The 12,941-nt window shown below is 43.4% G+C and overlaps 1 protein-coding gene across 1 annotated transcript in view; it reads left to right on the forward strand.

Annotated features, from left to right (window-relative positions):
• Positions 1 to 12,941, forward strand: part of PKNOX2 (PBX/knotted 1 homeobox 2) — a 106,234-nt gene that overhangs the window by 63,037 nt on the left and 30,256 nt on the right. The window contains 2 exon segments of the mRNA XM_054517119.1: positions 2,594 to 2,754; positions 3,116 to 3,191. The gene's annotated coding sequence lies outside the window, so the exon portion shown is untranslated.

A 12,941-nucleotide genomic window follows, 5' to 3' on the forward strand; every position in this document is an offset into this window, starting at 1 on the left:
AGATGGCAAAAGTCTTTCCTGTGGGATAGAAAAAAGTCTTTATAGAGTGAAGGACTGGTGCAAAACGTGAGCTTTTCCATTGTGATGTCAGGACAAATCCAATGAAAATCAAGTCCAAATTCGTGATTTGTATTTGGCATCAGCCCATTCATGCTCCTCCAAGGCATGAACATTAATTCTTTACCTTAAATAACCTTAATATTTCACCTGCTGTTGTGGTGGAAGTTTTGGACTCAGGCCCTTCTGAGCAGATCAGGTCTCTACATCTCTTGGCTGGACCTACACTGGTCTGAGAAGTCAAGAGGCACCTTGACCTTTTGTCTCTTCCATCAAATTTTCCACATTTGGAGGTTTCTGCTGTGTTTTGCCCTGAAATGTTCCAGTTGTTTCCAGATCTCTCCTTGGGCAATGACCTTAGACCAGGTTTCCAGGAATGCAGGCTTCCCCTTGTAACTCCTTTGGACCATGTTCCTGGGGGAGATGATGGACACCTGCCCTGAAGGCACAAAACTGCACCTGCTGTTCTTGCCAGGGGTTTGGGATGGAGTTAAAACCAGGGGAAACAGTTCCCATGGATCTCCTGTCTGGCCTCACCACACCAGACACGGCTCTCTGCTGGTGATGTGTAGCAGAGATGCATCCCTGGGGTGTGTGGTGGGCACCTGAGGAGCTCTCCAGAGGTTCTGTGCAGGTTTTGAGGTATCTCAGGTGTATATGGGGCATCTGAGGAGCTCTCTGGAGGTTGTGTGCAGGTATCTCAGGTGTATATGGGGCATCTGAGGAGCTCTTTGGAGGTTCTGTACATGTTGGGAGGTATCTCAGGTGTATATTGGGTATCTGAGGAGTTCTTTGGAGGTTCTGTGCAGGTTGGGAGGTATCTCAGGTGTTTACTGAGCATCTGAGCAGCTCTCCAGAGGTTCTGTGCATGTTGGAAGTTATCTCAGATGTATACTGGGCATCTGAGGAGCTCTTTGGAGGTTCTCTGCAGGTATCTCAGGTGTATATGGGGCATCTGAGGAGCTTTTTGGAGGTTCTGGGCAGGTTGGAAGTCATCTCAGATGCATACTGGGCATCTGAGGAGCTCTTTGGAGGTTGTGTGCAGGTATCTCAGGTGTATATTGTATCTGAGCAGCTCTCCAGAGGTTCTCTGCAGGTTGGGAGGTATCTCAGGTGTGTACTGGGCATCTGAGGAGCTCTCCCGAGGTTCTCTGCAGGTATCTCAGGTGTATTTTGGGCAACTGAGGAGCTCCTTGGAGGTTCTGTGCATGTTGTGAGGTATCTCAGGTGTGTACTGGGCATGCGAGGAGCTCCTTGGAGGTTCTGTACAGGTATCCCAGGTGTATTTTGGGCATCTGAGGAGCTCTTTGGAGGTGGTGTGGTGGCATATATCAGATGTACACAAAATCATCAGTTCAGAACGCAGAGGTGTGCATACATCTGCCTGTGTTAGACCTTTATCAGCAATCTGAGGAGCCCTGAATGGGTTTTGTGCACCAGGGTGGGTGTTTGGGATGCATATTGAAATCTCAGGGGCTCTCTGGAGGTGACACATTTATCAGAGCTCTGAGGAGCTCCCTGAAGGTGCTGTGTGCCATGCTGGATGTGCTGGGTGTGTAACAGAGATTTAAGGAGCTCCAGGTGTGTTTATCAAAGGTGTCCATGCCAGCTGTGCATGGGTGAGGAGCTCTCCAGGGTGGGTTGGTACCAAGGTGATGCATCAGGGCTGGGCTGAGAGCAGCTTGGCAGAGGTTGTGTGCATCAAGGGACATTTATTGGACTATAGATCTGTAATAGAAGGGATTTATACTGGAGCTCTTTACCAGGAGATATATATCAGGGTAGATGCATCAGACACAGATTGGAGATCTCAGGTGATGTTTATAGACCCAGAGGTAATATCTGGGGTGATGTACATTGAGGGACATTCATCAGAGGGATATTGAAGCTCTGAAGGGCTCACTAGAGGTGTTATATATGGAGAGATCTGGTGAATTTTATCTCTTGTATTCCATTTTTTTTTATTTGCAGTCAAACACAAAACACCCCAGTGTGGGTGGCTGTGCTGGTCCTTGCTCAGCCCATCTTTGTTTTTCCACTGGAACTGCTGAGATGGGCCCAGAAATCCCAGTCCCATAAAGGGCAGATTCTTGGCAGCTGCAAAATCACCTCTAGCATATGGATGGACTTTTCCTTATTCAATAGTGTCTGGGAGCTCCCCCATTTTGGAGGTAGTGGCTGTTCCCCAGTTCACTCTGTGTGAGCCCAAGTATAAAAACACCTTTGTTATAAAAAGTGTTTTGAATATTATAAAAATATTACAATTAACAGGGAAATGCCAAATATTATATTATATTATATTTTTCATATATATTATATAAATTATATAGTATAAATGTTATATATTATATTTATAATAAATAATTATATTATAATTAATAATAAATAAATATTATAATTTTATTACAATTAACCAGGGAAATATAAATTATAATATTATAAATAACCAGGGAAATGCCAACTACCAGCATGAAATGGGGGCAGAGCCAGCCATCAGTGCTGTTTCATTCCTTATTTCCTTTTTTCTCCTTTTCAGACCTGGATTGCAGCAGTAACCCTCAGAGTGATCCCGTGAGGAGCTTGAGGAGCTTTCAGCACCCAGCAGGAGTGGAAGAGGAGGGGACAGGACCACCTTGGCCTCCATCCCCTGTGCACAGACCAAGGAGGAGCTCGCCTTCGTTTGCTGGACACATCTCGGTTCGACCTTGAAAAATCTGATTTCTTTTTGTCCTTTTTTGGAAGTGTTCAAACCTGATGGGGAAAACCCCTGACCTAGCTCAGACATCAGTCTTGCTTTCATCTCCAGGGGATATTGCCACCTATGTTTTCCTTGATTTATCCTATTTTCCCCATCATCCTCCAGAAAAAAAAACATTAAGAGAGACTTGCCATCCATGGCTCCACTACCACTGCACTTTCCTACTGCAGACCTTCATCCTTTGCTTAATATTTCACTTTCTTATTTTATAATTTTTCTGAATATTAAAATATTCTCTAAATATTAAAATATATATAATAATTATAATATATATAAAATATTTCATTTTTGCTTTCCCAGGTTGTGATCCCTACCCAGTTTTCAGGGCAGTGGGAGGACACTTCCAGGGCAGTGGCTCCCTGAGCACCCCCTAACAGTAAGGCTGCTTTGCTTTATATTATTTAAGCAATTATATGTATTAATTGTGCAATTATGTATATTAATTGAGCAGGATGTGGTGAGTCATGACCTTGGTGTGGCTTTACTTAGAGGAATTTCTGCTGTTTTCTGTTGATATAATTTAAATTGTATCAACCCTTCCCTAAATGCAGTAAGCATTTCAGAGCAGAAACACTTATTTTTTAAAAATAAATCAGTCTGTGCAGGGAGTCTTGTTTTAAAGCTCAAGTGTAGATAACATATTGTTAAGAGCCCTACAAGGCATAAGCAGCCTGGAGGAAAACACAGATATATTTTTGTGAAAATACTCTGAAATATAGGTTGTTATCACTGCAAAATTTTGGCACAGCCGGCAGTAGGGTGCAAAGAAATGGCCACCAACTAAAAATAAATGAAATGCAGAGCTTAAAATAAGATGTACATGAAACCAAGGGTTTCACAGTCCTTTAGTCAACCCTGATCACTAAAATTAGGGCTTGACAGAGTGACAAATGTGCTTGATCCATGCCAAAACCAGGGCACCAGCAGGTGACACAGAAAATAAAACCCTGCTGGCTACAACTTCCCTCCTGTAGGAGCAAAGAGAAATCTTTGGTCACTGAAAATGGGGGTGGCCCCTTCAATTTGTGTAAATATTCTGCAAAAGTGCCTGGTTTCACTTTAAACTGGTTATTTTTAGGTGGGGGCTTCTCAGGGAAAAACCCAAACCGTTAATTTGGTCCTTGGCCCAGCAGAGCATCTTTTCTCTTAGTCTTTTCTTTTGAATCTTGCCTCCTCTGAAAGTAAAGTAAGAAGTGAAGGAAGTAAAGTAAGAAATAAAGTAAGAAGTAAAGTAAGAAATAAAGTAAGAAGTAAAGTAAGAAGTCCCCTTCCCTCTTAGTAAGAAGCAGCCAGCAGGGGCAGGATTATTTCCCCTAGGCTGCCCTTTGATTCTTGTGGTGACCCTGCTTCAGCCAAAACAAAAAACACACGATGAAGGAGGTGGTGAAAATCTCCTCAGCTTGATTTTACCCCTTTTTGATAAAGGTACAGGTTGGGTTCATGTTGAAATTACTTTTCTGGTGAGTGTGGGGGAGATTGGGGTCACCACAATGACCAGTTTTTGGGGGGGATCCTCCCTGCTTGGTGTCCTCCTTCCAGTCTGTATTTCAGAGTGAGTGAAAGTGATGCCTTGGAGTGGCTGCCTGGAACAGAGGCCAGACAGAATTCAGAGAATAAAGTGGGGATTTATGAAAGGCCTTTACCAGCCACACCTTGGGCAGTCAGAGCCTCCCACAGGGCTACACCCAGCATGGACAGGGGTCATGAGTTTTTCAGGCAGATTTAAGTTTGGTCCATTGTCTGGGTTTGGAAAGCCAGGTGCCTGCTAAGGAAGGCAGGAGCCTCCCCTGAAATGGAGAATGTGAACCCTCCCCACCCCTCTGAATTGCTATAAAATTTAAATTAAGGGGCTCTCAGGCAAAAATATGGGAGCAGGAAACAACAGTTCTTGAATAGGGAAGAAAATAAAAGGATAAAATAAACAAAGCAGTGAACCAAACCAACAGTGCCAGAGTCAGAACCCAGCCTGACACCCTGTGGGTCAGGGTGCTGGCAGCAGAACCATTGGAATTGTGGCTCAGCCCTCCTGCAGTGTCAGGGCTGGTTCTGCTGGAGCAGGGATCCTGGAGAAAGGTGCAGTCTCTTCCTCTGGAGATCCAGGGCAAGAGGCAGCTGCTGTTCCTCTGGGAATCCAGTGCAGAAGCCGTGCTGGTGTTCCAGAATCTCCAGATTCTATCCAGGTAGGAATGCTTGGCTGGTGTTCCAGAATCTCCAGATTATATCCAGGTAGGAATGCTTGGCTGGTGTTCCAGAATCTCAGATTATATCCAGGTAGGAATGCTTGGCTGGTGTTCCAGAATCTCCAGGTTATATCCAGGTAGGAATGCTTGGCTGGTGTTCCAGAATCCCCAGATTATATCCAGGTAGGAATGCTTGGCTGGTGTTCCAGAATCTCCAGATTATATCCAGTTAGGAATGCTTGGCTCCTCCCTCTGGGCTCACATCTCCCAATGGAATGCTGTACTTCTTATCAGCCATGCAGGGACATTCCATAGCTGTTATCAGCAGATGTCCCCCTGGAGGCAGGAGTGATTGTGGTCACTCAGAGAGAGAGATAAGGCAAACTGCCCACTTGACAAAAGATAATCTACCATAGAGATGGTAATAGAAAACATCTTGCCTTGCAATCTGGAACATCCATTTACATATCAGGGGTTAATTCTCCACTTACAGCTTCAGGCAATGAAGGTCCATTCCCCCAGTTTGCTCCTCCCCAATTCACTTTTATTTGTACTTTTCTGGGCCTGAGGCTGTTGGGTGCCCTTGGGTTCCAGGCCCAGAGGAATTGTTTTGTCTGACCAAGATGTGGAGACAGGAGCTGACACTTCATATGGAGTTAGAGTTATGCACTAATGCAGCACAGGGATTGGAAAATATAAAGGCTAAAATCTCAAGGCATCAAAAGTACTCTGTGCCCTGCCACGTGTTTTGTGTGCTTTGGGTTGCTCTCTTTGGAGGAGCTGTGGCTGTGGAGGACACAAAGTGCTGGAAGCTTCTCCAGCAAGGAGACCAAACCAGAGCTGCTCAGCAAATTGTGCCCACAGGGTCCAGACATCTTCCTTGAAAGGCACAGGAGGATGTGATGGTGGTGGGTGTCCATTTAATGACCTTCTGGAACACTGGGCTGGCATCACTCTAAGTGGTTAATGACAGAAATTACCTGAAGGCTTCTGAGAAACAGCTTGGTTTCCCTTGGCTTTCCCCACTGTGTGTTAGAGCCCTCAGTTTCCAGGCACCAAACAGCAATTTCAGCTTTCCTCCTCCTGATGCCCCAATGACCACAGGATGCACCTCTGAGGCCAGGCCATACCTTTTGTCATTGTACAAAAAAAGCTGTGAAAAAAAATTCAGCCTGTCTGTCTCACACCATGAACACTTTCCAGTCCTTTTTTCATCCCAATTTCCTCATCCTGTTGAGTTCAGACCAGGCTGAGATTTACTCCCATTTGGAGTAAATGGAGAAGACAGTCTTATTAAGCATTACTAAATGAGTTTGAAACCCATTGTAACTCCCTATAAATCACCATGTCATATTTCAAACTTCTCTTTCATCACTGAGGCTGGAAATATGGCCCAAAAATTGCTTTCAAATGGGCAAATGAAAAATGTTTCAATTGTGGTGATGAATCAAGGTGTTCCCATCTCAGTCTTCAGTGCCTTGGCTCGGGGTTTGGATAGGGACAGCTCCCTGTAGGTGCCAGAAGCCTGACATGCCTCAAGGGAAACCTTATTTTTGTTTTCTGGTCAGCAGAGTCATTTTTCATAGGGAATTTTACATTTTACATAGGAAATTCAGGGGGAAGGCAAGACCGGGAAGAGCCAGAGAGCTGCAAGAGAGGGATGTGAAATGAAAACTCAGTGAGTCAAGAATTCTGGTTTATCTGCCTTAAGGGACTCCAGAGGGAGTTTTTCCCACTCCCAAGGGGAATATTTCCAAGTGTAATAGCAGGATACAGCAAGGAATGAGGCAGATTTAAGGGAGGATTTTATTTGGTGTACTGTGGTATTGCTGCTTTCCTGACTCTCCCAGTCAGGGAAGTCTTTGCACTCCCAGACCTCACCTGTGTTTCTGCAGTTGGGTTCACTCTGTTGTTTTTAGCAAATCACCAAAAATCAGGTATATGTCCATGTTTACTCATGGAGGTTTTGGGAGATTTGCATAAAACCTGTGAGATTTGAGTTGCAAAACAAACACCCCAGAAAGGAATTAAATTGAAATCTAAAAATATGGGAAATTGCACTATTGATTATGGGGTGTTCATGGACTGCAGCAACATTTTCAACAGTCTTTGGTTTGTGGTGGGATCTGAGCCAGAATTGTTGGCAGTGCTGAGGTTGCAGGTGGGTCTTGCCCTGGCATTGGTCTGGTTTGCACTTTGTGATATTTGCAGTGGCAGAGGAATTGGTTGTTGTTATTTAATAACAGTATTCCCCAAGTTAGTGCCCTCTCCCCAAATCTCCAAAACTCCATGCAGCTCACTTGCTTCCCTTCTCCTGCCCGTAGAGAAAAGACTGGAGGCACAAAAGGCAAAGATCATGGGCTGGGATAAGAACAATTTACTGGAAACAGCAATGAGAGAAGAAAATGAACTTGTAACAGCAGCAATGCAAATAACAAAAATGCAAAAAAGAGAGAAAAGAGCTTAACCTGACCACAGCCATGCCCCCAGAGTGCTCCCTCTGGTCAGGACCAGCATTGCCACACTGATCTATCCTCATGCTTGCTCCAGGAGAATGAATTCCCTTCTTCTCAGAAGAGAGAGTCCCTTTCCCCTGCCTCGGCAATGCTATCAAACAAACAAACAAACAAACAAACAAACAAACAAACAAACATAATAATAATGATGATGATGATGATGGTGATGATGATGATGATGGATCAAATAATATTAGGGTCTGGTCAAGCCCCCCTCCAAGCTATTGTAAAAATTCACTCTGTCCTGGTTGAAACCAGGACACTGGTGAAGGACTGTTGGTGTCAGTTTGGAATGGAAAAACTTGAATAATGGTTTAATTAATGATAATATGATATGATATGATATGATATAATATAATATAATATAATATAATATAATATAATATAATATATATCATAAAGTAATAAATCAGCCTTCTGAAACATAGAGTCAAGATTCTCATCTCTTCCCTTGTCCTGAGCCCCCTGAGAACTCCACCACAGTGAAGGGGCTTGAGGGGAAGCTCAAGGAGGAGCAGCTGAGGGCTCTTGGTCTTGGAGGAGATTGAGGGGAGACTCATCACAATCTACAATTTCCTTGTGAGGGAGAGAGGAGGGGCAAGCCCTGATTGCTGCTCTGTGGTGCCCAGAGCAGGTTCTTTTGGCAGGACCCAAAGGAACAGCCTGAAGTTGTGTCAGGGCAGGTTTAGGTTGGGTGTTAGGGAAAGGTTCTTCAGAGGGTGCCTGGGCACAGAACAGGCTCCCAGGGCACTGGGCATGAGCTCCAAAAGCATTTGGACAATCCTCTCAGGTGTGTGGTGTGACTCTTGGGGATGGTCCTGAGCAGGGCCAGGAGCTGGACTCGAGGGTCCCTGTGGGTCCTCTCCAGCTCAGACCATTCTGTGATTCTGTGACCTTCTCATTGCCACTGGGGGTTTGGGATTTGGTGTTTGCAGGATGGAAATGTGGCTGCTTGTGATTCCTGACTCATCACTCTCCGTGTGAGAATGAAGAGCACGAGCCAAGGTTTGAAAGCATGGGGCAAGACTTTAGACTTTGGACATTAATTGTTCTCAATTAATTTGAGATTGTTCTCAACTGTTAAAACATTCATCTGCTCCCTGTTTTTTACAAGGTAACCAGAATTCTTTTTTTTTTGACATTTCATGCCCAGCAAGAGGAAGTTTCTACATTTTTGGGGTTCCTCAGCAACACTTCACTTCAAAGCTTTTTGATTTGCTGAAAGAAAATCACAACTTACTCTTTTGGGAACTTTCCTTGGGCAGAGGGCTGGGTTGCACAAAATTCAAGTATTCTCAGGTTACTTTGAAGAAGCTTCTTTGATGTTTCCCTGTGCCAGTTTGTTTTGGAAGGTGCTTTAATGGTCTTCCCCTATAAAAATAACACTTTAAAATGTATGTAGGTATCTCAGCTCTCCACTTAAAAAAATGAGCCAAGTTGTTTAATGCTGCTGTTCAAGGTACATTAACCTTGTCTGCTAAAGCTCTGACTGGCTCTTGCAGGTTTTATTCTCATGTTTATGTTGCAGAGATATCCCTGGAGCCTTTCAGAGATGGGTATCTTTGGAGAGGAGAGAAATATTTAGCAGTAATTGTTGTTCTCATCAGAAATCCACTGAAGCAGCTCCATCCTTTCTGTGGAGCTGAAGTTGGGAGGAGGATTGGGACATATTAATGAAATAAATACAAATAATAAATAAATACACATAAATATTAAACAAAAAGCATTTAAATGCCTAGGTGAAAATATCAAATAAATAAATGCTCCTTTGGCAAGGGTTTTTATGGCATTGTCCAGCATGGTGTTTCCCTCACCCTTTTATCCCAGTACTTATGTGTTGACCAACTGCTTTTTTAAGAAGAAAACCAGAAAAGTCTGGTCTAGACTTTGTTCTACAGCAATATCAAGTCCCTATCTGCTTTAACCCATCCTTGCAGCAGAAACACAGACTCAATTCCTCCTTTTTTTACCAGGCAATAACTAATAACAGGATACTGGGAGGGTATGGAGGTCAGCATTTAGTAAAACCAGCACCTTGGCCAAGAGCAAAAGGTGCTGCTAGTGCAAGAAAACCTTCTGGAACTGGATTGGGGAAATTTGGCTATGATATATTCTTAAAAAAAATGAAAGCTATTTGATGGCACAAACGTTCCTGATCTCCCCAGATGAGGTGTCACATGAGCAACATGTTTGGAAGCAACCTTGAATATGGAGGAATGGCCAAGGATGGGTAATGTCTTGAAAATTTGGATTCTTTTCTGGTTTTGACCATTTAATAGCACTTGGTTTATTTTTAACAAGCTCGGGGTGGCATAAAGGACTTCCTGTAATGACATGGAAACCTGCTATTCATCTTTTGGGGTAATTTGGTAAAAACAGGCAAAAAAAGCTGGAAATTTGTTGATAGAAATGAGACATTGAAGAGGAGAGGGTCACTCTTAATTCACTTTATGGCCAATCAAGAGTTGGCATCACCCCTCGAGGGCGAGCCTGTCCTGGTGGCTCGGGGTGAGATGTATTGGCCTCTGGAGGACCCTCTCCATCCCTCCTCTGCTGTATTTCTTCATTTTCACTTAGCTGAGTGCATATATCATAAACTTCAGCCTGCACAAGCCCTCTGTGAAGATGGTGACATAAAAAACTCTCAGCCTGCTGTGGAGAGAGCGTGACTGACACGGCGTTGTTGAGAATCTCACAGCTCCCCCTCTTCAAAAAATCCCCTTCAGAAAAGGCAATCTTCCCTTAATACACAAAAATACCTTCCATGGCTGGTAAAAAAAAAAAATCCTTAAGTATTTCTAATTACTTTGATGGTTCAGGTGGAAAAGAAAAGCCTGAGAAGTTGATTTTCTGATTTTTCTCGTTGAATCCTCCGTTATCAGTTGCATGTGTTGCTGTGGGGCAGAAGCCTCTCAATAAGCTGGAAAAAGTGATCCTCATTTTCCCATTGGGTCAGAAACAAGAGTTGTGCTTTACAGACTGAATATTAACATTTTGCTTTGAAAACAGTGATGTAGAGTCCATAAAAGGGATTTTTAATTTTTTTTTTTTCATTCAGCCCCAATTCTGACCAGCCCTAACCATTCTAATATGGGTTTATGGCTGTTTTATTAATCAAGGAGGTCATATTCACCTGGAGGGGGACTGGCAATACTTTGGAATTTAAATGTTTTTAAGGCATCATGGAGAAAACCCCCCAACTTTTCAACTTAGTCTTTAATTATTTTTACTTGAAAAAGGATGTAATATATTGCTGGTAAAAACCCCCAGCCTATAAATCTGAGAGTCTTTTAGATAGGTACAAGCTTTTTGGGAAATACATTTCCAAAGTAATGGCAACATTTCAGTGATAGCTGAAATAATTTTATTTCATAAGAAATTTAGGATACTTTGATCTCAAGTCACTGCCAAAATGTGAAGTACTGCTGCTTCCGGAAATGAAAGAGCCTTTATGGGTTTTTATTGCTCACCATTTCTTTCTTCTGTACAAATCCCCCAGGAGCTGGCTGCAATTCCTGCCCTCCCTGATCTCCAGATCCCCAGAATTCTCTCTTCACCTGTGATTTGAACATTTCCCTGAGGTGGGCTGGAAGGAGTTGGCAGGGGTTTGGTGATGCTCTCTGGATGTCCATAGTCAAAGTCAAAAATTAATTTAAGTGGGGAAAGAAAGAAAAGAGAGGGGATTAATGTATAAAATTACAAAAAAATAAGAAAGGGTTAATGCACATAATGGCAGCTTTCAACCCTTCCCTGTGCTGGCTGCTGATCAATCCACGGGGCTGACAGCTCTGCCCTGTTACCCTGAGCTTCATGGCTGGGAGTCCCACGTGAAACACCTGTCCAGCTTTTCCTGTGGCCACCAGACATTTCCTGGATATTTACAGTGCCTGAGTGCATTTGTTTCCCCCAAGATAAATAAATATACTGCTATTGGCAACAGCTGTCTCCCACTTTTATCCCTTTTTTTTTTTAGCTGTCAATCCTATTCTCCAAACAAATCATCACCCATAAACCTCAATGAACAGCTTGATTTGAGCAGCTTAGATATTATTCAGCAATTAAATTGGGCTCTGGGCTGCCACCTTCTGGGAATAGACTCACCCAAAAAGCTCACACCCCACAGCAAATCACCACGTGCTGGCTGTAGGATCTCTCTTGGCAGGAACAATAGATGCCAAGCAGGGTATTTTTCCCAAAATAGCAATGTCTTTTTTTTTTCTTTAGCTTCCCACACAGATGTCCAGACTGTCACAGTGCTAAATTCTGCTTTTCCCCAGCTGAAACTCTTTCTGGTGGGGAGGTTTTTCCCTGGGTGTTGCCCCCCGAGGACAGGGATATTTGTGTGCCTGCAGCTGTGAGCTGAGTTTGACATTGGACATCAAAGGTTTTAAGCTGTGAGTTCACTCAGGAGCAGATAATTTTGCCTCCTGCTATTTTGCTGTTGGGAGGAAAAAGATGAAAAGCATCATTTTAATCCCATAAATGCAATGTCCTCACTGCTAGAGGTCTGTGTCAGGCAAGAGCCCTGATCTACCTTCACAATACACAGGATTTCGGGTGTGATTTCTTAGTATTCCATTCATGGGTTATCCATATTTGTGCAAAGTATAAGAAAGAATAACCTCATTTCTTCAATAAAGAAGGGTTGTTGATGCTCATCCCATGCACACAGCACTTGGCTTTCCATTTGGATGTGGTGCATTTGTGAACTTAGTGCCTGGCAAGAAAATCAGAATATTGCACCTCTTCCCCTAAAACAGCCTCACAGAGAGGATTAAATTTTTCACAAACATTCCCAAATGTGCCTCAGTTTTGGCTGAGCTCACCAGTGCCTCTCCTCTTCCTTGCACCTTCTTGTCTGTCACCATTTCCCGGTGAAGCAATGCTGACACTGGTTTTGGGTTATTTTCCCTGACAATATCTGAGGACTTTCATAAATTCTGCATTTCCTCGTGGGGTGGGTGGTGCCATGGCTTCTCCCCAGATAAGAAGCCAGTGCATCACAATGGGGAGATCCCTTGGGGAGATGTCATCTCTTACAGAAAGGAGAAAGAAGAAACGTCCTTTGGAGGACCCAGGAAGATTTTTTGGGTAACTTTGTGAGTTGGCCCAAACCAGAGCTCTGAGCCACAGAAAGAACAGGACAGAGTTTTTTGAGAATTCAGGCAAGATTATTGGCTTTTCTTTCTAAAGCAACCACACAGCTGCAGTGAAGTAGTGGGATAAGAGGTATTTTCAGGGCCAAGAATTGCTTTTGGGTCACATCTACAACCTATTTATTTGTTGGGGACTTTTCCCAGCCAAGTGCTCCACAAAAAATTTGTCCCTTCCTGGTACCCCTCTTTTTTCTCCAACTCATTTGGACCTGAAGATACAAAAAAAAAAAAATTAGTCTGTTTAGTCTGTTTTCCTCCCAGATAACTGCATTTT

The sequence above is a fragment of the Molothrus ater genome, chromosome 22, assembly GCF_012460135.2.
Source record: "Molothrus ater isolate BHLD 08-10-18 breed brown headed cowbird chromosome 22, BPBGC_Mater_1.1, whole genome shotgun sequence".
Taxonomy (NCBI): domain Eukaryota; kingdom Metazoa; phylum Chordata; class Aves; order Passeriformes; family Icteridae; genus Molothrus; species Molothrus ater.